The following is a 27,288-nucleotide window of genomic DNA, read 5'->3' on the forward strand; positions in this document are numbered from 1 at the left end:
AACAATTGAATAGAAACTTTGAAGACAAATCTTGAATAGTTTGAATAATTCAACTTCTGGTACACCATTCTTGTCCAAACTGGTTCCCGTGAAATCTAAATGTAACTTACAAATATTATAATGATACAGAACAAAAAATGGATCATGGAAAGAAAACGAAGTTGCCGGTTTCATCGTATTTTTTCACAGCAGCTTTTGAAGGGTTATTTTAGGTTAGGTTAGGTTAATTAAATGTCAATGATTTCCCCGCAGGATTAGAAAATATGCCCCGCAGGGCTAGAGCCCCCCGCAGGGGCTAGAAATAGGAGAAAGGCTACTGTGAAAAAACGACGAAACCGGAAACTTCGTTTTCTTTCCATGATCCCAAAAAATGATACATTTTACTTAATTTTTAAAGATAATACACTAATTATAACACCATGCTCGGAAATTCCGTACACCAAAATGAAAAATCCGTACAATCCGTACATTTTTTTAGCACTTTTTTAAAAATCCGTACATTTCCGTATATTTCCGTACATCCGTACATTGTGGCCACCCTGAAATTTCTTTTTAAAAAATGGTAAAATCTGCCTGATTACAAAAGTGTTTAATTTCATATCAAAATTAAATAAAACTGATTTACCACTTACAAAGGTAGTTACAATATAATATAGCTTAATGTTATTGTATAATGTTTATAGCTGGATTTAAACAATAAAGCAATAACTTATGTCCTGGGCCCTTTTTATACTACCAATTTTCAGGGGTTTAGGCATACAAAAGTAGACCAAATATTGATTAATTCATTACCAAAAAAGCTCACTTACTAAAATGGAGGATAGGACAATAGCCGATAAATTGATATACATCCCAATTGATGATGCACAAAATACCCTTTGTGTAGATTACAATTTGTTATTAAAATTTTCTCTGGGGTTATTGACAATAGGTTAAAAAAAGTAATTGACAGATAAATATAAGATCACAAAAAGCCTATTCTTCTAAATACACTATTCAGGAAAATTTGATTCAAATTTATGAACTTATTTCTAAAACTTTAGCTTCCAACTCGTCTCTAGCAATTGCATTAATTGACTTTCACTCAGCCTTTGACTGTATTGGACATGAATATTTAAAAGATGTATTAGAATTTATGAATTTTGGCCCAAATATGATAAACATGATTTTAACTTGCATGAATGATAGATTTGTCCACATTCTGACTGATACTGGAATAACACCTAACTTTCCCATGAAAGTTGGTTATATGCAAGGTGATAGGCCAAGTCCTAACATATTTAAAATTGCCCTAACCCCTTTATTACTTACTATTTCAATTAACAATGAAATTGCAATACCAAGAGCTATACCTTTTAAATTGACCGACACAGATACACAGCCAGACCCTGAATCAGCATTTGCCGATGATTGTAATGTTGCATTTACTCCTAGAGCCATTGCTTTAAGAACTATTTTTCAAATTCTTACCTACTTTGCTCAAGTTTCTAATTTAAGAACCAATGTTAACAAAACTAAAATTTGTATTATAGGTAGGAAGCCATCAAATGATTTTTTTCTTGAATTGGATTTAATTGGTATTGAATTGGTTGATGATTTTGATATTTTAGGTTTACATTTTGATTCAAAACTGTCTAATATGCAAGATAATTGGAACAGAATTGTCACTAAAATGTCAAAAGTTAGAAATTTTTGGGCACTTTTCTACCTTACAATTTGTTATTGAAGCGTTTGGACTCCCGACTTTATGTAAAATCCAATCTAATTTCAATAAAAGTCTCCAAAGTTGTTTACACAACGAATACTATAACGTTATTAAAAACTTTATGGACTAGTTAATGTAATAAACAGCCCAATGTCCTCTCTCTCCCTGCAAAACCGACATGAACTGAACTGAACAGGCACTAACACAAAAACAAATCCCTTTATCCCTAGCCCATAGCTTGAAGCGGCGCAGCAGCCAAATTATGTCAATATTTCATATGATGAAAATGAGCCAACTTTTCAAACTTTTTAACGCGCATACCAATTTTAAAGGACTGTACACTTAAAACTTTTTTAACTTACCTATAAAAAGACAAAATTTATTAATATTTTTTTTCTCAAAATTTAGATTTCATAACATAAAATAGCTTAGCACATTTATTTTAGCTTTCTTATTTGCAAATAAAATTTAAATTAATTTTTAAAACGGACAGTCTTTGAAATGAGCGCTACTATAGCACCAAATCAAGAAAGCATTTTAATATTGGCAATGAAAAAGTGGCCTACTTGTAATAGTCTTTAAAATTATCTATCTTTTTTTATAAAACAACAAGCAAATAAAAATACATTCTAAATCGACTCTGCAAGAACATCTTAAATGATATTAACAAAAAATATGTAGAATGTTAACTCGAACAAGGACAATTTTGTGCATCTGTTCTAGGTACGATGCACAGCAATAAGAAGTTAAAAAAACAAAATATATCAACAAAGAAAGAAGTTACCGTCTCAGTGCACATACAAACCCTAATTTAATAGCAGCTGTACTACAAAAAAAACAGGAATTTATTTTGGGATTTTAACCAAACAAAGGCCAGAAGTGTAAGTCACGAATGTGACAAATATAGAGATTAGGCTGAGATTTTGCCTGATGCTAGCATAAAAGATTTAGAAATGAAGGAAGCAGACGCGTATATAAGACAGCAACATTTGCATCAATTTAAATCATGTTATGTTCTAGTAGAATAAAGTGTGATTTTTCACAGAGAAAATTTTTAAAAATATAATTTTTAATGAATGAAATAAGTGGAAAAATGCCACTTAATTTCTGTTTCTCTTTATAAAGACTAAAATTAATTTTGACAACCCTTTTATGATTTTGCGGCTACCAAAAGATCTTAAAATTGCGAATTTAGCAGCTGCTAAACACCTTTGAACAAAGCCTTTTATATTTTTGACAAACCGGCCACTGAACCATTTGGACAAATTTGCTGTGCATTCCCGCAAAATTATTTTGGCTCGTGCTAAACTTTTTAACGATGTGTCTGCAATTGTAACGCATACAACCCTTGCCAAGTTTCGGGGGGAAGGGGGATAAATGGGAACGGGGGCAATAATTGACGCGTTTTATTCAGGGGCAAGCCAATATAATACATAGGATAACTTTTAAGATAAATTTTGGCTGCCTGGTAGCATGATATTACATTTTCTATAGAAATATTTAAATCTGTCTGAAAAATATAATGTGCCCATAGAGATTACATTTTTAGTAGAACAGCATCTCTATAAGACACAGTGTCAATGTAGTTATAATACTTAAATAACTTTTTTGGTGTGATATAGACATTCCCTAATTATCAGAATAATTACAAATTAATTTAAAACGCTGTCATAATGTCGTTATACAAATTAAAGATAAATTAAAAATGACTAACTACTGCAAAAAGATGATAAAAAGCTATGTTACTATTGGATGTTGTCGTTATTGATTTATTTTTACAAAATTCTAAATGTCAAACATTCTAATTATGCACCAAATTTGGCACCAATTTATAGTACAAAATAAGAAAAACAATTAAATAGAAAAAGACACAGTAATTAAACTTTTATATCCAACACTTTACAGCATGTATTTTTATTTCAAGTCCCTCCAGTGCAAATTTAGAGTTAAAAATCGAAGATTTTTTGGTGTTAAGAAGGAAACTATATCTTTTTATTCCTCCATAAATCTTGTTGGGAGATGTAAATTTGGCAAAAAAAACTAAGGTGGAAAACACAGGCCTCAAAATGACATTTACGGGCCGACATGTTTTAATGGTTGCTGATAAAAATATAACAGTTTTGTATAGAAAAAAATATAAGAACACGGTGGTATCCCCCAAAGTGTCTTGTTAAACCTCCTCCCCCCCCCCCCTTCTTATTTTTAAATTGATTTGGCCAGGTTAGACTAAAATGGGTACTAGCACCGAAGGGTTAGGATACCACAGGTACAGGCCCCGCATGGATAGAGTCATCTGTAGGGGTTAGGCACATGAAAAAACAGTGAATCCTAGATTAAAAGAAGTGCAGATATCAATGCTTAAAACTGGATCGGTTGAAATGTATAAAAAAAACTGTATAAATCCTGAACATTTATAATATTACCCATTTTAGTTAGTGAGGTGCATAAACATAAAAACAAACCCTTAGTTTCTAAATAAAACTTCCTAACTGCTTTACATAGAAAAATCATAAAAGAATAGAAACTCTATTTTGTTAATAATGGCAAATACAAGAAAAAGATTGAGAAAGTATTAAAAAGAGTAGTTTTAACATATTTTTACACATTGTTTTTTTTTTTATAAAATCAAAGACAAAGTTAATTTTTGACAAGTAGATTATTATAGTCTGCAGACAAGAAAATTAAATTCATCTGTAGGTAAAGAAAGTAGAATGAAAGACAGCAAAAATAGAAAAAATCTTTTGATTATATCATACCTATTATATACTGTACAGGTATATAATCCAGATAACTACCTGGATCCAGTGTTGGGGACCTTTTATGTCTGCTAGCAAATTACTTTCTGCTTTTTTGTAGCGACTTGGCTGTATTGTTATTTCCGGCGCTATTGAAAGATATTCAAAGACCCAATTACACATTTGAACTCTTTCCATGGATATTCTTTTAAAAGTTACTCCTTGCAAATAGCGTAACAAACAATCGAGTAAATAAATTTTATGTGTTTAAAGAAAACACATACTTGGAAAATTTGCATTGCCAAAGATTGAAAATAGTAAATGTTTTTGTCTATATACAAATATGTAAATACAATTTGGTATTCAAAATTGTAAATTCTTTTTAATTTTAATTGCTTCAAATAACGGTAAAAAGTTATCAGTAGCGCAAATTATTACTTCATTATCAACCTTTTTTACTTTGTATTATTTATATTATGTGGAACTTGAATGGAAGATTTGACAAAAACCAAATATAAAAATTCAATCATACAATAATTTCCTAATTAGTAACGGACAGAATACCTTAATGATTGAAAACCCCCGCTTTTAATTAGTGACAGTTTATGATTGAGCTAACCAAAATCATAAAATTTAATCCCCGCATGATCGATGCCCCAAAAGATAGGCTTAAGGATAACATTATCTAAATTCAAGATATTTCAGCTATCAGAAGAAATCACTTATTAACGAATACTAAACTATTTGTGTAAGATTATGTGTGTGTGTGTGGGTGTGCTTTTGTGTGTGTATGTTTGTGTGTGTGAGTGAATGTGTGTACGCTTTGAGGTAAGTAGAAGATAAACTGATAAGGAATATATATATCTCTATACGCAGGTACACTGTAAGAAATAATTCCGGTTGCCTTATTTACAGATACTTTAAAAAAAACAGAGAGCTGACTGCGGCTTGGACCTTAAGTCAAACCACAGCTACATTCCTATGGTCTAAGTTTTTCAGTATTTATATTTTCAGCCGCCTATAAGGCAAAAAGCAGCTGAAATTTTAACTATCGAGATTCGCAGCTGGTCTAAAAATTAATGACTCTGCTTACTGGGATCTTAGGTATAAAAAAATGTGCGATAAATTGATATAATTCCCCAATTATAATAAATAAAAGTATCTCTTCTGTATGTTGACTTAAGAAACATTATAAAAATAATGTACAAACAAGCAATCGAAATTCAAATTCAAATCGAAATTGTGCAAACGTATGAAATAACGCAGTTTTAAGACCTACAGTCCAATATAATGCATGGTTGCTAATGATACATTTTTTAGAGTGTGTTATGTATCTAGATTTTGTTGCAAATTTAGATGCTGTATGCACACAGTTTTAATTAATTGTAGAAATATTTTCAACAAATTGGTATAAAGCATAGCTACAGATATATCATTGTATGCACCTATATCAGGGATGGAAGAGATATTGGGCTGTTTATTACACTAGTCCCCAAAGTTTTATGATAACGTTTTGCTATTCATTGGCTTAACATTGTACTTTAGTGACTTTTAATTGGTTGATTCATTAAATTGAATGTTCAAACGTTTCAACCACTAATTTCAATCTACAGAAAGGGTTATTTTGTGTAACATCATTGGGGATGTACATTAATTTATGGGCCATTGTCTTATCCCTTTAGATCCCTGGCCTAATATACAGGCTTAACCATGTTTGTATATTACCTCTATTTCTCGAGTATATGCAGGGAGTTAAAGGAATAAGACAATGGCCGATAAAATGATGTATAATGTATATCCCCAATGCTGATACACATAATTATCCCTTTTGTGTATAAAAATTAGTTGTTAAAACGTTTGGACACTTAACTTATCTTCAACTTCAACCAATCAAAATTCAGTAAAGTCCCCATAGTTGTTAAGAGTAATCTAAATTCTTAACTACTGCAATCTTAATATTTTGAAACGGCTCTGATTTTATTTCATAGGCATTTTGTTGTCAATTTTGTTTTGATGCTAAATTATCTGATATTTAAATATGCATATGAGTAGGAAGGATACTAAATATGTTAGCGTCTAATAGGCCAATGCCTAATTGGCCTTTTTCCATAGAAATAGGCCTATTTCTACTCAATTTATAAATGTCTAAGAAATAGAATTTTTTCAGCATTAAATTGTAAAATATTTGCATTGATTAGAATCAGTTTTTAGAAGCAACGCTACTCTTCAAGTTTTGTCTATTAAAAGGTCAAGTGGATGTTAAGCTAACAAAATATTGCAATGCAGTAACATTGGGAGTAAAATTGTTAATTATAGAGAAGCTATGAATAAAGGACATTATCCTATACTTTAAATTTTTTGTTTATAAATCTAGCTAAGCTCACAGATACAATCGTCCTTGTTTTTATTCTCTTCTTAGTTGCCAATTAGATTTGCAACCATTGATTTTTGCAATGTAAAGAAAAGAAAGATCAAGTGCAATATAGGAGGTATTTGCTATTAAAATTTGATATAGGTTCCATAATGGTTTTATGCTATTTATCTGTCCCCTCCTCCATATAGGCCCTGGACGCTGGGGACGTAACCGCGAGTTGTTAATACTATCCCGCTAACCACTGAACCGATTTAGTTTTCCAAATTATGAAAACCTTATATAGGGTCTTAGAGGGGTTTAGACCATTTTATTTTTAGATTTAGGTCTTAGTATGGTTTTAAACTATTTTTTACATCCTCATACCTTTTCAAATACAGAGTCTCAAAATTAGTGCCCTTATAATAGAAAAATATGTGGCGTAAAATATTACATATAATACTGAAGTTTTTGTTCTAATTATATAGTTGCAACGCTTGCATTCTTATAGCCTTAAACCTAAACGATTCTAATCTTCACATCATAACAGAGGCAATTGCTATAAAAATTCTAAATTCGAATACGATAAAGTTTATTGCCAATTTAAGGTCAACGGGTTTTGCGTTTTAATAAAAATTAATGCTTTTTATGTGGGTTTGTATATGTGTGTATGTGTTTATTATTTAGTGTTTCAGTAGTCAGTTGATAGGTAAAAAATCTTTTAAAAAAATTAAAAATAAAATTCAAAAATATTGATGATTTTAAAATCTTATATTAAACTAGGATTTTTAGCATATGCTTATCTAATTAGATCTCTCATTTGTTACCCAGATTTTTTATCCCATTTTTCGTGGATTTATTATGTAGTGTATGTAATGCCCATGAATATGGCCAATAAAAAACACATTTCAGAGCTTTTTTTCAAGGCTGTTATATACACACTAGCGGCTACGCCCCTAGAGGCCTCTAGTGGCACTTTAAATGTTTTTGTTTGATAAAGTCTCTACTATAATTTTTTACGTACGATACCTCTTCATTTGACGTTGAAGTCTCCTAAACGTTTTTTTAAAATTTCGATTTTTTTGTCATTTCTCTTAGGAGGGTGGTGGTACCCTCCCCCAAAATAGTTAAAAACCTTCCCGGGACTTATGAGAAGCTACCCTGTTAAGGAGAACCCGATCGGTTCAGCGGTTAGCGAGATCCTTCGGTACACACAGACAGACACACAGACAGACAGACAGACAAACATCCTGTTACTTTAGTATAAGGATATATAGGAAATTTTACACTTTAAGCAAGAATCAGAAACCCACATTTTCCTTATGTATTAAAGTAATTCTAATATTATTGTAATTTGGTCTGTATATGTAACAAAATAAGCTTTCAAGGCGTCATTTTAATAACAAGTACAATAACTTTTAATGAAAGATGTGTTTAGGTTAATTCTCGGTGTAATGTTGATTACTAAATATTCATTTTAAGTTTGGATGCAATGATGTAAATCAGAGATTTAAAGGGATATGACAATGTCCGATAAATTTATGTATTCACCCAATGATGATACACAAAATTAACCCTTTGGTAGATTAAAATTAGTGGTTGTAGAGTTTTAAAACTCAACTTTTTTAACCAACCAATAAAAATTCATTAAATTCCTCAAAGTTGTTAAGTCAACGAATTAGAAAACATTATTTTTAAAAAACTTTTGGGACTAGTTTAATAAGGAGCCCATTGTCTCCTCTCTCTTTGGATATAAATACAACTGCAATGATTTATTGACGCAGAATTGAGTAAATATCTTTATGAACTGAATGTTACCATTAGAATATTAATTTTATGCATTTAAGTAGATGGACAGAAAAGATAGTTGTGACAATGATGAAAACATGAAAAGTAGAGAAGGAAATTTCATCGTTTTTTGAGCCAAATTAAAATCAAATTTCCTAAAGAATTTTACTGTCTTCAATGGCACTTTTAAAGGATCAATTGAGATATATTCTGAATCCTTGGGGAGTTTTCACAAAAAAAGCTAAAGTATGTAAAGAAAATTACGCTCCCCCAATATACTCAAGACGAACAAATGGTCATACAGACGTAAAGAATTATAGAGAAACTTAGCTACTAAAAACAAAGTACACAAAAACATTGCATTGTATATTGTACCATAATAAAAGGGTTACAAAGTTCTCGCTCAGTATAAGAGTATCTTTCCCAAGGATGAAGGGATAATTCAATGGCTATGTTTAGGAGGTATTAAGGTTTATATAGCGTGTATAAAAAAAAACTTCCGTTACTATCAACCTATATACCAGTGTAAAATATTGCCTTTCCATTTAAGCCAGAGAATCTACATAAATCAGCAAACCTTAAATTTTTTTTTGTTTAACAAATCCTTTATGACTGTGTATCTGAATTATATACCATCTTATTGCTTATGTAGCCACAAAATAAGTGGCTATATGTCCCTCTACCCTTGAATATTTATGAATTATTTAGAATAATCATAAACAATCTATCTATTTCTAGATTCTATCTATCCGCTTATCCCTATACTTCTCTTCTCAACCAACTATCCCTCTACCCCTGAAAGTTATGTATTAAGAAGCCTGAGCATACAACAATAAAGCATCTATTTATCTATCCCTCAACCCCGAATTCTTGTGTAAGTAAATCCAACTAGTCCTTAATTCCATCCATCTATTTGTTTCTTTATCCCTCCAACTAGCCACCCCTCTATCCCTGAGAAGTTATGTATTATATAGCATGAGCATATAGCCCCAAAGCCTGGTAGATTAGCAATCTCCATAGTAAATCTAAAACACCCAGAACATTACAATGAGGTGGAGCCCTAGTTAAACTCAAAATAGTGCACGACGATTTTTTATTAAATAACAAATATTTTAATTTGTTTGATAAAACATACAAACTACCTAGGCTTTTGAAAAGTGAATAAAGTTTGTTTTTAAAAAATTACTTTACCAATAAAATAAGCTTTGAATACCAATTCTGTGGCTTGAAAGTCCTTACCTGAAACAAAACAAAATCTTTATATTTTTCACAATTTAAAAGAACAATTTGAAAAGTGATATTACTAAAAGAAAAAGAAGAGCATATTTTAATACACTAATACTTATAACTTTGGAAGCAGAGAGAAACTGCGTAGGTATTATCTAGGAATTTCTAATTTCGTACTACTTTTAAGTACAGACGTGATACAGAGGTAAAAACAGACAGAAGTTATAGTGCAGATGCGCTTATACGACTTTTACAAAAATCGACTGCTTCTAAGAATCTCCTTTATCTAGTCCCACACTTGCGCCAAATAAAATTAATTTTTATTTCCTTATTAAGATTATATTAATTTCATTATTTCCTTGTGTCTACATTATTATTATTATTATTACTTTATTTGTTGTAAATTTTTGTGGTTTAAAGATAAACAATAATCATCTTTTAAGCAATTTATCTAAATTTTTATCAGATTTTATAATTCTTATCACAAGGATAATCATGTTTTAAGTTAATTATACTGGATGGAAAATTTTAAGCCGACTGAAGTTCGGACATACATACTTTCATATTGAGAAGCCTTGCTAGTCCATAATTTTATATGAAGTTAACCATTTTATGTTAACGAATGTGAAGTAAAATGATTTTTCAAATATGAAAACAAGGCTTGTTGAAATAAGCTGGGAGTGTTTTAAAATTATGATGATAATTTTTTCGTTATATTAAGATCATATTTTAATTTAAGACTTTTTTTAGTCAAAAAGCAAAAGATAATATCTGTATTTAAAACATTAATTTTCATATTTATTAACATAGTATTTATTAACATATGAAATGTATGAAATAATCATGTGTGTATTATCTAAAGAAACAGAGATAAAGAAAAAGAAAAATATTTTAGAAAATGGTATATTACACCTTAAGATTATCTTTTTTTCTTTTTGCTTCCAGCTTTCTTTCAGAAATAAATACTTTATTTCAGATAAAATGTATTACTTTTCTGCAATTCTTCGTTTCATATTCCTATCTAACCCTGTATTGGTTAAAATAGTCGATGGCGACTCAATTAAAGACGTATTGTTATATTGGAATCAGGCAATAATATATTCTTGAGTTGGACTTTCCCTGTCCGAGGTATAGAGCACATACAGAAAGCTTTGATAATGCGAGCAGTCAACCAAATTATGAAGCAATTATGAGTGCTGAAAAAAAATGGTTTAGCCGCCTTTACACACTCATACACACACACGCTTAGGCCTTTTCAATGCCTCAACACATCTTGGGTTCTTATGATAGGTGTTCACACAAAAGATTCAAATATATTCTTTTTTTCTAAACAGCAACAAGATAGAAGTAAGAATATTTTTCAATGGTGATAATAACATCTGAATAACCCTTTTTCAATAAGTATTTTCTATATGACTTATACTCTTGTGTTTTTATTCTATGCTTGAAAATTACAATTTCTTATCATAACAAATGGAGTATGATACTATTTTTATTTGTATCATTTCATAATCTTCATGTTACATTTTCAAACTAGAAGATCGAGAATAAAATCACGGCCTACTTAATAGTGTATAAAAAAGAATACTGGCATATTTAGCTGTAAAGTTGCAACACCATTGCACGTATGTATGTGGGTTGAAAGGTAGAGAGCTGTGTTGAGTTGGCATCAAAAGAATTGAATATATTGGAATCTGGATAATAACATCCAAGTGTTCAGTTAGGCAGCCATTTATGTAAAGTTGTTGAGCTTGAAAATATTCTATTTCAATTGGAAATAACGTTTTATTTTCAAAAATGGGCACAGTTATTATCATTTAAATAATATCTAAAAAATATGTCTTTGAAATGCAAAATTTTTACAATGATTCCCAATGACTTTATAGGATTATTTCAGGTTAAAATAATTGTATATTTTATACTTATTATTTAAATACCTATGAAATAATCAAAATACAGTTTTGTCAAATTCTACTAATAAAATTAGAAAATAAATTGAAAAGATATAAAATTAGATACAATAAAGATACATATAAAATTCCATTGTTAAAATATTAAAAAGTGTTTAGATCAAAAAGTAAAAATTGTTGAAAATACATAGAAATAAAACTAGATTTTATTTTCTCGTATTCATTTGAATCCGGTGGATAGGAACCGGTTCTTATCCATACGAAAAAACTATGTCTAGCATCGTATTATATCCAGCTTTCTACGAATATAAAAATGTACAATCATAAGATTAAAACCAGTTTTTTTAGCCCGTGCCTTCGGCACCTCGGGGCTAAAAAACTGATTTTAATCTTATAATTGTACATTCTATATCCGCGGAAAGCCGTTTATAATACAATGCGAGAAATAACTATTAATGTATTTATAATGTGTAATCCTTGTTTGTAGTTTAGGTGTAAAGCCCTAGTTTTGCAGATTATTTAAAATCTTTCTTTTCTTCTATATAACAATGTTTATTAACAGTTTTGAGGTTTAACTAGATAAAGCAAATTGAATAAAAGCTGTCAGGTCTTATCAGAAATAAGGCAATGGAAGAAACAATTATCTATTAACAGTCATAAATTACAGTTAATCTATTCTAAAAATTAGAAAATGTTTTTGGCTTTTTAACAGGCGGGACTATTTGCGTAATTACACTTTTAGTTTTTCCATTTTGATCAATCCTTCCAGCCCTGGGTCTTGCATATGAACCCTTTGTCTTGCTAAACCTTTGCTTTTATTATTTCTTTCTATTGAGATTGAATTATAAATGTATTGTGAAAGTATTGGGCAGAGCCCGAGTAGTTCTTTCATACCAATATTCAATTCAATATTTTAGTTGCATCCCTCTACTTTGAAATGGACCACATTAACCATCACCCCAAATATACAATGGATAGAAGAGATAACGTTCTCTCATTCGTTGCCCTTAAAACTTAGGGGTTTAGATTGATTTGGGATTGCTCTAATGACTAAAATTTTCATTTTAACATATTTAGAAAATTTGTTTTTTACAATATTTGTTGAGGGTTAGATTAATTTAACGTTCATTGACCTATCTCTCAGGATGCTATGATTAAGAATTTAACATTTTCAAGATTCTAATATCAAAATCTCATGGGTAGGTAAGATGATCCACTAAAAAATTCGGGAAACTGCCAAATATTTTGTACATCTATTTAATATGGGATCCTAACCGTAATCTAATTTTCTTATTTCCAAATGGGGCTCTATGAATTTATTATAAATTGTGAGTAAAAGAATTGTTTCAATTCTCAGGGTTGATTGTTTTAATATTAGATTTTACATATTTGATAGCCATTTAGCAGATTTATTGATAATTTAGATGGGCATTGTTTAACATTATAGATATTGATTATTATTTTATGGTGAAAAAGATTAAATAATTTAATGGATTTTTTTCCCTGTATCATAAAACAAAGTAATAAAATAACACACATATTTTGTTATTCTAAAATGTTATTAGCTCGCAGGGGCGATTCTATCCAGGGATCTATAGGGACAATGGCCGATAAATTGATGTAAATTGACAATTATGTGGTGTGTACACAAAATTACCCCTTCTGTAGCATGAGATTAGTGGCTAAAACTTTGAACAGTCACTTAAATTAATACCTAAACTAACCTATCAAAATTCAAAGTTATTAAGCCAACGAATAACGTTATCAAAAACTTTGGGAACTAGTGTAATAAACAGTATATTGTCCCCCTCTTTCTTCCTGGATTCTATCACTAGTGCTTTCAAGAAAAAGTCTAGCCCTACAGGTCTGACAGGTTAGGGTTATTTCTTGCTGCATCCCAGGACAAAGCAATCTATTATTTGTTATAACCTAAACTACAGGAAACCACTTCTTTTGAAAATTCAAACTTCATTTTAAGGCGGGAGCGAAGTTCATCTAAAAGTCTTTCTTTTGTTCAACATGAAAACAAAACACAAGAAGGGTAAAAAAAGATTTAATAAAAAATCATTTAAGAAAAGGTAAAAATTGTTAAATAAACTATGCCAAAATTGTATTTGATCTTTCTAGTTTTTTTTTCAATATACATGATAACTCATGTGTAAGAAAACATGATATGTGTGTGAGTGTGTGTGTGTGTGTCTCACACCCACCGAGAAAGAATTTAACTGGAAAGAATTGGTAATTTTACTTTTTGAATATTTTTCTCATTCCAGATTGAAAATGATTCTCTTATTTGGAAATGAGGACCTTTAGGGCCGCGGACAGCCTTCTCAAAAATTATAATTTGACTCGCATTTTTCTATAAAAAAAGATTTTAAAGATTTTTATTTAAAAAGCTCTCTTTAAACTTTGAATTTAAAGCAAGAAATAAAAAAAATATTATAATAGAGCATTGAAAATTGATAATTTTGAATAAATATTGAAATTTGGAGTAACTATTAATCATTTTAAAAGGATGAAGTGTTTTGAACCGGCTTGACTTTAAGAGGATTTTTGTCTACGTAAATAAGTTTCAGGCTATTTATACTATTTTGATCCCACTCCCTTATTAAGACTAGAAACCTAACCGTTAATGATTGAAATCCTAGGTTATAAATATTATTTTCTCTGTCTTAAAGGGTTAAAAATGCAGGAAATTTGTATAGTTTCGTCTTGTAAGGGTTGATATGATTAGCATGTCTTTTCTGATTGATGATATGCATATTCAGCACAAACTCAAACACAACATTTTAAGTATTCAAACTGCATTCTTATCATCATAGCATACGAAATACAACTGAAAATATAGCATAATATAACTTAAGATAAACTACATGACTATTCCTCTAAAATAATCTAAGATACAAAATAAATAAAACAAGAAACAGACTAAAAACTATGGCATTAAAAAAACAAAAATGTAATAAAAATTTTGCTGATGATTCAATAGCCCCAACAAAAAGCTTAAATTTTAACAATCAAAACATCTTAATATGGTCGAATTCACGAAAAGTCCAATTTTATTTTTACACAAAAACTAGATAATTTTTTTGTTGGGTTTATCTAAGAAACCTTATTCTGACTTAAATGTAAAATTGGCATAAATGAAATTGTAGTTAAAGCCAAATCAGTTTATAAAAATCATATAAAAATCTTCAAAGTAAAAAAACTGTTAGTTCGTTAGTGGAAAAAGGGTTATAATAAATTGATTACTATATCTAACGTAACTCATTTTTACTGACACACATGCCCTAGTTGTAAGATTAGCTGCGCACAACTTTAAATGTCCTTGGAAACTTTATGAATCCGTTGCTTATTATGTTTCGATATCTTTATGGGCTAGGCATCAATTTGTGAAACTGCTCGATGGCTCTAAGATACATATTAACATAATGCATCAGAATTAGAGACTTATTAAGTCAGGATACAAGGATAAAAGTTCTTGTCAAGAAATCTGCGAAAGGGACAAATATTCACACATTTTAATCTATTTGAATTATGTAATAGTTGTGTGTCTTTATAGCTTTCTTTCTTGGGCATTTCCTTTTACTTATGCCATTCCTCATAATCTTTATTTTTAGTAAATCTCTATTTTGATATATAATTTCATCAATAACATTACATGAATTTAATAAAGAATATCTGTCTTTGTCCCTTGTCAAGAAAATGTTGAAAATAACTGCACTTGATTTGAATTGTGATAATGGACAGCATGGAACGATAAAGAAAGCTGATGAAAGGTTTCATATTATGATCAAAACTACTAATATCTTTATTTTTCAAAATTAAACAATATCATTTTTCTCAAAAGGCAAATTCAATAGCCAGTTTGGCGGTTTACCTCATATCGCATTTGGTTTGGGCAACAAAAGAACTTAAAAGGGGAGTTTTTGGTGTTTTATGTTGGTAGGGTTAGGCTATTTGAAGAGTAGATAAGCCCCGCAGTTAAATTAAGATAGTATGTATCCCAAAGGGTTAGAAGCTAAAAATACTTTTGAAAATAATACCACTTAAAGACATTCCTTGAATAAAAAAATACCTATTGCCTGATCTATATTACTCCATGCAGGCAAAGATAACAATTGCATAACAAGCTTAGAATTTTAAAACTATTTTTATCTATCTAAAGATTTTAATATTAGTGCTATGAAAATTAAAAACATAAATCTTACATAACAAGACAATTGCGTTAAAAATGTTTTAAAAAAAAAATGTCTTGAAAAGCTTAACCTACAATCTTTAAGCCGTGTTCTGTTTTGAAAATCACACAAGATTAAAAGTAAAGAAAATGTTTATGATGAGTCACGCACTTATACATATGACGTCGCAAGAGCAACATAGCTACAATTAAAACATCCTTTAATGTTTAAAAATTAAACGAAATTCATATTCACCCCTGCAATTGTATTAAAACTGTACTTTTTTTGAAGAGAACCTATCTACCAAGTGGTTTGAAACAAGGAAATACTTGTAATGGATGGCTGGGCATAAATTGTAATTTTTATTACAACTCCTCACCTTCCTTCTTTTTAATTTTCAAACACATGATGCACAATTGCCAAGCATTTACTTAATACTTAACAATTATTATTTAAAATTTAAACTTAAACTTTACCGGGCTGCATATATTTCATTTTGAATAGCTGCAGAAATTTTCTTGGAACACTTAACATTTTGCTGCTGAAAAAATAAGATATTGGCACAAAGAAAGACGGCAGGTGCAACCGCCAAATCCAAAACAGAACGGAAAAAGAAAGTATTTTACACAAAGAATATTAAAAAATTTAATTGTTTTCAACAAAATGTATAAAATTGTAAACTGTAACAATGGATGTTACGCTCATCAAGTTAAATTATTTAATAAGCTTAAAACAACAAAATCTCAAATATAAAGCACAGAAGGCGAGCAAAACTGAAATAGCTGTTCGAAATGAAAGGCTTGGCAGCTGCAGCCGCAACAGCTCAACCATTTTTGAACGATCCAAAGCCGAGATGTACTGTATAAGAACAATTTCAGTCAATGCCGCAGTTATATTGCCGCTAATGGCAGCTGAAGTCGCTAAAAAGTCAACAATCTAAAAATAGAGTTTAGTCGCGGTTTAATTAAAATTCAGAGTTAAGCCGTTTTTTATGATCCGCAGCCGTACCGCATTAAAAAAAACATGTGGCTGCCGAACCCTATAAGAATGAAAATATTTCTTGATGAAAAATTACACCCTCATCAAATTTCTAGCTGTTTGAAATAAGCGTGAAGCCTAGATTTGATAAATACGACTAAATTATCATTTTCAACGCCAAATTAAAGCCAAATTGATACCAGTTTTAATATTACTACTTTATTCCAGCCTACATTTATAAGATGTAATCTTATACCCCCTAGCCTATATTTATTGCTCTTCTATCAAAATTGAAGTAATATTAATTTAATTTTTATGTTAATAAAATTTTGCTGATATGAAATGTAAGAAATATGTAATCTTGATGTACAATCTTATAACGTAGAAAGGAATTATAGTTTTTCGAGATAGGACAACTGCAGATATTTTCTCATTCCCCAAAACTTTATGAGTGAAACCATTCTTTAAGTAGTTTTAGTTGAAAGTAGGGTTGTAAATTTAGTAATGAACACTGTCCCCGCCTCGAATGTTAACTTTTTGTAATCTGCTAGTACAAAAATTGATTAAAAGTAACAATAAGTGTATTTTTAAGGGACGAAAAAAGAAAGAAAAAAATACTCAAACATTAAATGATTAGAATGTAAGTAACATTAAAGTAAAGTGATTGTTAGCCCTTTACAACAACAACACAGATTTTAAAAAGATGCATTGACTAAAAAACTTTGAAATGCCTATGATTAATCATAAATAACTCAACTCTATGATGTCAATTAGCGCCAATCCCATTTGATCCACAAATACAGACAACTATTATGAAAGTTTGATTATGTAAAGTAGTAAGGTTTTTTTTTGTCTGAAGCTTAAGATCGCAACAACTACTTAACCGAATGGGTTCACGGAGTAAGCTTCACATGGCTCCTGTGATGGTTTTTAGGCTATTTTAAGTAGTGAGATGGTTTTTTGCTATTTTTATTTCTCCTTTGAATACATTGCCACTAGAAGCAAATATGGTTGTGCTTTTCAGAAAGCTTAGCTTTTACACAATAAGTATAATTCTTAAGATGTAGAAAATTTTCAACCTTTTTCCCCTCTATAATTTAATGGTTAGTAATAAGGACAGTTTTTCATAGATTAAAATTTGGTGGAAAATTTATTTTATGTACAGTCCTTTAGTATTGTGGTACTCTGGTCTCGATACTTTATATGATTTGATTATGTATTTTTTTTCTGAAACGATATGTATAATAAACACAAAAGCACAAAGAAATAAAGTGGGATAAGATCACATATCCAAACTTATATTTGCATAATCACATTGAGGTGCGTGCACAGGATTTTGGCGGAGGGGAGGGGTGGTTGACAATCGCACTGAAAATAAGTAAATTTTCAACAAATATTAATAATGTTAACATTTTTTAGGGAGTATACTTTGGACAAAATAATGGAGGGGGAAAGTGGATAGAACGAAAAATATTATCAAATCACCCTTACACCCCTTCTGCACGTCCATGATCACATTCATGTGTAATTCTTTTTACATCAATTGAAAAGGCCAGAGAGAGCGCACAGAGTTTTGATGGGTATAAAACCTAAATCTCGATTCTGGAGAGGTTACCCGTGGGGTTAAGCTAGGTTAAGTGTTGCGCCATGATCGATTAGCAGAAATAATGTCGTGTGTGTTAAACATAGAATAATATAGAATCAGCTGTAACCGATTACTAAATTCAATAAATGTTTTTTTCCCCGAAATATTTAAGTTTTCGGTATAGAATACTAGCTTTAGATGACAAATATACACTAATTGAAATTTGGTACCTATAGACTGATGAAATATATATATATATACATTGAAATTGGAAAAATAGATTGTAAAGATATTTTCATAAATCTACAGGTATATGACAACGGAAATAAAATCTTCCAACCAATTCATGTATTATGGAAATCAATAACGATAGCTTATTTACGACAGAGACGCCATAGGCTACCCAACATTAACATCTATTGTATTCTTTGGACGAAACGAGGAGCTCAACTTTAAAAAAAGTGTTTGCAAGGGTTGCCAAAAGTAACAAAAAATTTCTAACAACATTGACATTTAAAGTGACATAAGTTTATAATTCACATAACTGAACTACAATTAAAATATTAAATGGTGCAAGAAAAGAGTTAAGGGTCATAAAATAAACAATATTAAAGCAATTGTGCGACTTTACTTCTATTTTTTAAAACGTGAACAGCAACCGCCAAATTTTAGACCAAAAACGCTTAACCGTGTAAGGATTTAAATTTTTCTTAAAAGGCAGCCCAGCTGCATCTTAACAAAGTTTAAACGGATTTTGTTTAGTGTTCAGCATTCAGCTACTTTTATTATCCCGGCTTCGGCTAGCGATAAAAATTAGGCAAGTGGCTGTGGTTTTGATTTGATGAATGTAGCTGCGGCTGCCAAGCCCTACAAAAATTGAATATAATATGAGAAAAAGATACATATAATATGTAAGAATCAAAGCTAAGTTAAATTGTAAATATAAGAAATTGTTTGCTTAGTGATATTTGCCTTTTGATAAACTTATATTCAACTCTCAATAAGTTCGTTCACGCCCAAGCAAGTCATCCTAATCTTGGACAAATTTTAAAATAGAAATATTAATAATATTTTAATCAAGATTTGGTGGTCATCATTCAAGTAAATAATAAGTATAATAATAAGAAAAACCCAAAAAAGCATAAAAGTTACAGTTTATTACCCCACGGATAGACCTTTTTAGTTTTAAGTTAAGTAACACAAACTAAGATTTGACAGCCCAATTTATCTAATAATTAGTTAGATTGTCAGAAGGTTGACAATGGCTGAGAGCTGACTATTTACAAATCATCTCTCCACTCGAGAACGTGTTTCGATAATTTTATGCATATCATCCGTATTTCCGTGAATATTTTTAACAAGAAATGGGATTTTTGTGCCTATATTCTCTCAAGTTTAGACGGTCTTAATGATTTCTAAATTCTGATTACCATAAAAACAAAAACTTTTGTTACAAAAACAAGGAAAGAAATATTCTTATAAAGTGAATCAAGAAAATACTAAGATTTTTTGGGTATCTTTTAGTAAATATACATAAAAATGTAAAGCTCTATTAATTTAAAAATAAGTAATCGGAAGGAAACAACTTATTTGTTTATTGATCTTAAACTAAAAGACTGTCATACAGACGGACAACCCCTTGTTAGTAATGGAGCAACTGCACTGTAAAATGATCAGCCATTACTTTTCAGAGTTGCTTTAGATAATTGCTCGATTGTAATAAAGACAATTTATAAAGTACTTTTATAGTCTAATACAGATAAACCAGTGTTGTATCATATATCGAACATTATATTCAAATACAATTTTATGACTTTAAAATCACGATTATATCCTTTTTGACTGTTAAATATACATCAAAACTTACTTCAAATACATTATGGAAAAAAATAACTAGCTGAAAGTTCATTAAAAACGAGGACATGTTAAAACCTAGAAGTAGCGTAGTTATCAGAATGAAGAGGCCATTCTTTTAACTTTTGTTTGTCCGTCCATCCGCCTTTGTCTCCTCTCCGCTATGGAGTAAAGGTGATTTTATTGGCTGCTATCAAAGATACACGGCTTATTTTGTCAAGACTTTTCTTTCAAATAACCACCGGTCCAACAGGCATTTTTTGGGAGGCTGTTGGTTCGTTGGAAAGGTTATTGGACACAGTAGTTGAGCCTATTAACAAGCAAACTAAAGAGTAGCTACGCTGTCAAAATGGCAGGAGGGAAGAGAGGTTTAATGCATCTTAATAACTATTATGTTGATGGGGTTTTTATGTTTTGTGTTGTATTTAGTCATTAACCTATTATGAGTTATAGCTTCATGTCAATGGATAAAGTGCTCATAAATTAATATTCTAAAGTACCAAAACAATTTACAATATAGCAATTAATTCATTATCAAATCTTTATGTAAAATAATGCATCAGTTTCTTAATTATTTTGCATTTTCAAAATGACTAATGCAACAATAGCGCAGCTTTAGCTTAATGTTAATTTGCAATAGATAATCAGCTGACAAACACTTTTATGCGAATTATTTAGAATACAAACTAATTCTAGAAGTAAAAATATTACTAAGTTGCAAAACTACCCAAATATCTTCCATGGAAATACATATTTTTAGAAATATTCTTTTCAGTCTTCTGTGAGTAAAAAACTAAAAACTTTAATGAAAACAAGCCAATAAAACAATAAATTAAGTTAAATAATATCAAAAATAATAATAACTTCTTTAAGGCAGGTTTTTCAGTCGTTTCTAAGTCTTGGTAAATTGACTTAATTAGAACAACTAACTTGCAATGAAATATAATATGAACATATCATTCAATTAGGCTTTTGGGTAAGAATAACTTAAGAATAATATTATATTCTTTTAGTTGTGGATCATTTTATATTACTTCCCTCAATTGAATTTCTTTGTGCGGATACAAAATTGGCCTAGAAGTGCCGGAAACGGACTCAATTTTTGGAAAACAATGTTTTAGAATTTGTCACAAATAAAGTAATCTTGAAGTCCATAAAAGGAAAAAAGAGCCATAAAAAAGCAATTATCAATATTGAAGATACACTCGATGGTGTCTGTGCCGTGGAATTTTTATTAAGAATCTATTTAAAACTTGTTGTATCATAAAAAAAAAACTAGGTGCAGCATTATTGCATAACATGTAAGTCATTTCTTTTTCAACTTATCCTTTTAATAAATAAAAATTTAATTAAATAGAACATGAATGCTCCCCTTTGTTTAAAATAAAAATCCATGCAAAAAAAATAATCCATGTGCAACCAATTCTCGTAAAAAAAAACACGTTTGTATGACAATATATAAAACCATCAAATTTAGAGGGTTTTTACAGCCATGGGTGACTTGCCAAAAATTGAATGAAAAGTCTCAAGACGTTGATAAGAAAATATCCTTAAAACACCTGGCTTAGGAAATATGGAAAGAAACACAAAAAAAAGTTAATGCAAAAATTCTGCAAACTGATAAAAGCTTGGGAAATATCAGTTTTTTCCCAATAAATGAAGAGTTACATTTTCAATGAAACTTGCATTGCTCTAATTTTTGAAGAAAGTCGGGGTTGTTTGAGAATTTTTAACAAAAGAAAATTGGTGGTAAAGCTTTGTAATTGTAGAAACTAATTTTGCTATAGAAAATTTGTAGAAATAAAACATTTAGTAAGCCTGTTGTAAATCACCTTTCATAGCTTTGAAATTAGTCCAAGCCTCTCCCTCAGATAAACTTAAAAATCAGGGAGAAAGGAATATATAAACTTACCTAAAACAAACGAATGAGATTAAGTATGAAACATTTAATTACAGCAATATAGGTACATATTTAAAATAAATGAAAAAGGACATAAACATTATCATAATATAAACGTAGGTAACCATCACCCCCCCCCCCCCCAAAAAAAAATGGAATTTTGTGACTGTGTTTATTCGCTTTTTACCAGTCTTTCCTGAATTTTTTCTTGTCTGCGGCCAAATGACTATGAAACTAGATAAATCATAATTTTTCTATTCAAAGCAGTTATCTTAAATTCGAGTTATTTAACAATCACTTAATCCCAAATACAAATAGAAACAATTTTAACCAACATTAAACAATAAATGGTTTGAAAAGCTGTCTAATTTCTTGAAACAAACCACCATGCAGCCCCTGCCTGCCTTGTCTTGGAACAGCGGAAGTTGGAAGTAAAAAGAAAATTATTATTGCTTGGTGCAAGTAAATTGAATGAAGCCCTAATCATTTGATTTGACCATATACACAAATATTGAATGGTTACTAATGATCAGTTAAATAGAAAATTACAGAGAGATTTAGTTTAAACAGGCAGTGCAGAGGGTTGCAGGGCAGGGAGGGAGGGGACATTGGGCTGTTTATTACACTAGTCCCCAAAGATTTTATTATAATCGTTGGCTTAACAAGTTGAGTGTCCAAATGTTTCAATCAATAATTGTAATCTACGGAAGGGGTAAATTTGTGCATCATCATTAGGGATGAACGTCAAATCAGCCATTGTCTTATACCTTTTTATCCCTGGCTGCAGAGGGTGTCATGACAAGTCAATGACTGACTGACTTTTCAAACATCTTACGGTTAAAAATGTCTTTCAGGAATGGGTATAGAATACATGGATATATTGACCGGAGAAAATTAAGCGTCAATTTAGGTTGCTATTGTGGACTTCATTTATTAGTCAGTTGTGCATCCAATGCGAGAGGACGGGATGAGGTAAAGTGGTGAATGGACTATTGTTAGATTATCCAGCTGTGAGCATCACTTTATTAAGCGTACATTAAAATCTGGTGCAATATCTAAGTAATTATAAATAGATTCTTTCAGTGGAACTTTTTATAAAAGGAGTTTCTGAAACTTACATTGTAGGTTCAGATTTTTAAAGCTAATATACGCCTTAGCTGTCATACTTAAAAATCGTTAAATTCATTATTAAGAATTTATTCCACAATATAAATAAAAACATAAATACTATCTTTGTTATTAAAACAAGTAAGGATTACAGTTTTAATGTTTAAGTGAATGTATTGACAAATAGTGTTGTGCACTTTCTTTATCTAATCATCATTTTCTTTTTGCTTTTATTCACCTTGTTAAGTTGTTACGTGAGAAACTTGTTTTTGTCAGATGCGTTGCAACTCTACAATATTTTTCAGTTGGTTAATAAGCTTCACTTGAGCTATAAAATATTAGCATTGAATAAATAGAAAAAGTGAAATATAAAGCTATTAATGGAAATATTTGGATACTGTTACTTTCAATTAAGATTGTCCAATAAAGTCTTGAAGCTTACGAATTGCAGAACGTGGAGCATTTTAATTTACAGTCCATTAAACCCTTTCCATCATGAGAAGTTTTTTTTTAGGCATAACATTTTATTTCTTCTATTATAATTTATTGGACAATGTGTTTCTTTTACTGCTTTGCTTTTTGGTTGTTCTCTCTTTTTTTGTTCTACGGCTAAGAATTCCAAAAAGTTAAAATTAAAAGAAATTAAGAATATAAGCCAAAAAAAATGTAAAAGGATTATTTTATTTGTAATGTATGTTTTAAAAAGTGTAAATATGTGTACACTATTGTTATTTTTACCCTAACAAAATCATTACTATGTTATTATTTTATGTCAACCCTAACTAATGATGTCTACTAAATAAAAAAAACTATTATCCCGACTAAAAGGTTTATATACCCGCATTACGATTCAAAACAAGGACGAATATACCAATTATCAGCGAAACATAGTTTAGAAAAAAATGAAAGTATTTCATAGAAACTATTTAAATCTAATAGATATTGATTATTGATGTAATTTAAAAAACACTATTTTCTATTTAAAGTTTCGTGTATAGGTGACTGAATAATTTTGTATTAGTTTAAATCACCTCAATAAAAAGACTTGTAAAGTTGCTACGCTCCTAAAAGAATGACTTTTATGAGCTACACGCAGTAATACACTACTAGGATATAAATGTGATTCTCCAAAGCTCAAAGAATTGGAGAATTACAATAAAAATTAATAAAACAAGTAATGTTTTTATTTCTAATGAAATAAGGTTTCAATAAAAAAGCGAGAAGTCTATTTACCCCTTAAGATCTTTTAAATAGCTAGTTTGGAAGCTTACTACAATGTAGTGGGATGTAATCAAAATCTCAAACTCCCTTAAAGGTAAGGGCGCAATCTGCTGGTAATATAGGTATTTAAGAATAATGTAGGTACCTATTAAAAAAAAAATTCAGGAAAAAATTAAATATTATCCTAATTATATAAATAGACAAAAAATACAATTATGCAGACTTAATGAACTGTTTACCCATGATATTTTAGCTGCGATGATATTCATAATTATAATATGGGTTTAAGACACAGTTCTTTACACTAAACAAAAGAACTCGTGATTCTTAAGGTGCATAATCATTTTTAAATCAATTCATGCAAAAAGGCCACAAGCAGTGATAAATGATAGTTGAACGGTCAGGTAGCTTGCTGTGCCTTGGCTGGTTCAGCGCATGATTTCATAAATTATTTAAAATAATAAATGCAAGTTAGTATTTAAAGTAAAAGTGTAGGTTTATGAAAGGTGCTCTAAGAGTTTGATAGGAATTGTGATTTTTCATATAATTTAAGGTAAAAAGGGGATAGTTTCACTGTGTTTTTAACCTATATAAAGCTTATCTAAAATGAAGAACTCTGATCAATTTAGAAATTTTAATGAGATCTTTAAAGATAAAAAAAATCTTGCGAATTTATGAAATAGCAAAAAAAACAATAAATTAAAAACACATTAAAATTGTTTCTTAAATGATTATGAAAACTTAAAACTATTTGTATGTAAGAAAAATATTAAGATCAGCTAAATTTAAGCTATTTGTTACTATTCTACAATTACTCTATGGTTTCTAAGCTAGCCAGATAGATAAAAGTCTGTGTCTATTTATTCAAATAATAATAGCTAAAGTAGACATTAGTTTTAATACGCCAGGATTAGTATTTTTAAGTCTTTGTATTATAATATTTTTAGCAACCATAATAAATATAAAATCTTCAATATTAAAAGCAAAGCTTTTCTGTAATAAAAGTCATCTGTACTTCACATACTACTCTGTTTGTAGTAATCACATTAATTACTTTAAACTTTGCATGGGGATTCCTGCAACAATGAGTCATAGGTTACAGCGTAGCAGCTTTACAATCAATACCAGAAAGTCAACTAATACAATTTTGAATGTAATTTCTTGAAAGCCGCTTTCAAATTAATTGTGACGCAAGAAAATTAAGCATTAATTTTATTTTTATAAGAGATTATTATGGCGATAAGGCACTAATAAATTCCGCGAGGAATCTAAAATTGTTTAGACTTACATACATATTTAGGCAATTTTTGGTAGGCTACTTAATTTAATTTATAATACCTATTATAAATTATTTATAATTATCCAAGTTAGTTTGTCATAGATTATTCAACTTCCCTTTTTAGTCATCCTTGTCTTTTTTTTTAAGTAAAATGAATCATTAGTCATAACTCTCATTTAATCAATAAGCAAAACAGATGAAAACAAAATCAATAAAATAAGAATACATATATTATTATGATTCTGATAATTTTTATAAGCAGCTTAACGGAAGGACATAAAAACAAAGTATAAAGCATTATCATTGTTAAATTGACTGTATAGGAAATAATAATTTAAATCTTACCAATGGTTTCTCTCTCTCTCTCTCTGTTTAGCTTTTGTTATAATCTTAAACACACTTGACTGAATTTGAAAGTTTTATATACAACTTTAGCTTTAGTTGTGCCGTATGCACCTTGATATAACTTTAAATTCAATATATACACCTCACGTAGTACTGAGATATCTTATTATGTAAACTTTAACATAATATTTGTTCACAAACAGTTGGTTATTTTTATAACAAGCATAACCATAAGTCACTGGGGATTATAACTCATGTATATATTGGCAGACCGGCTTATTTTAAGGCATGTAAAATAAGTGGCACCTGCTTCTAAATAAAGGTAGATGGTTTATGTATAGAGTTGTGTCTATGTATAGTTGTGCCACTGCGCTCTGACGGTGGATTACTGAGTCAAACCGTGGTCATCAGTACATCCCGAGACCAGGTGTTAGTTACGCCATTCAATACTGTGCGGGGGCGGTGGGGGGAGCGTAAATAGAGAGGTGGGTAGGGTACGATCTATACGTAAAGGGAGGTGGGGGAGATATCTTAGATGGGCGGAGATGGGGGGAAGAGGGCAGGTAACCACGGAAAGATTAAGGAAACTATCACTGTGAGACTGAATTCCATCTTTTATTTTCTCTTCCTGTTAAACAAAAGAGATGACACCCTTTTTCCAATTCAATTGCAAAAATTTTATTCAAAGTATATTTTATAAAAGAAATTTAAATCAACAAGTTAATTCGTTACAAAATAAATAATGTTATTGTTCGATAATATTTCGGTAGAAAATTTAAATATTTTAAAATTCAAAGAGTTCAAAGTATATTAAAAAAGATCTTTGTGTTTTTTGACATGGTTTTCTTTTTCAAAAACAACTTTAAAATAAAAAAATAATATAGCCAAGGAAATAAAATACAAATTATATAAAATTTTTATCTTAATCAGTTAAAATACTCAAAATGTGATAACGTCTTCTTCAGTTAGATAGATTTGTTACATAGAAGGTTTGTCCCTAGCCTCTAGGGGCTCTGTTCAATAGAGGAAAGGTATCGGCCCCTAAACCTACAAAAAAAGTATTTGGAGGATTCATCAATTTTCCGGAACCAAAGTTTCTTCAGGGTGACTTGCGCCTCACTTTAAA

At 30.0% G+C, this 27,288-nt stretch overlaps 1 protein-coding gene across 1 annotated transcript in view; it reads right to left on the reverse strand.

Annotated features, from left to right (window-relative positions):
- The window catches only part of LOC145323043 (calcium-activated chloride channel regulator 2-like), a 116,495-nt gene extending 89,864 nt beyond the window's left edge, over window positions 1-26,631 (reverse strand). Inside the window, exon 1 of the mRNA XM_080165432.1 lies at window positions 26,163-26,631. The gene's annotated coding sequence lies outside the window, so the exon portion shown is untranslated. The remainder of the gene's footprint in view (window positions 1-26,162) is intronic.
- Between the last annotated feature and the right edge of the window lie 657 nt (window positions 26,632-27,288).

The sequence above is a fragment of the Acartia tonsa genome, chromosome 1 (assembly GCF_053477335.1).
Source record: "Acartia tonsa isolate MP-2025a chromosome 1, ASM5347733v1, whole genome shotgun sequence".
NCBI classification, from domain to species: domain Eukaryota; kingdom Metazoa; phylum Arthropoda; class Copepoda; order Calanoida; family Acartiidae; genus Acartia; species Acartia tonsa.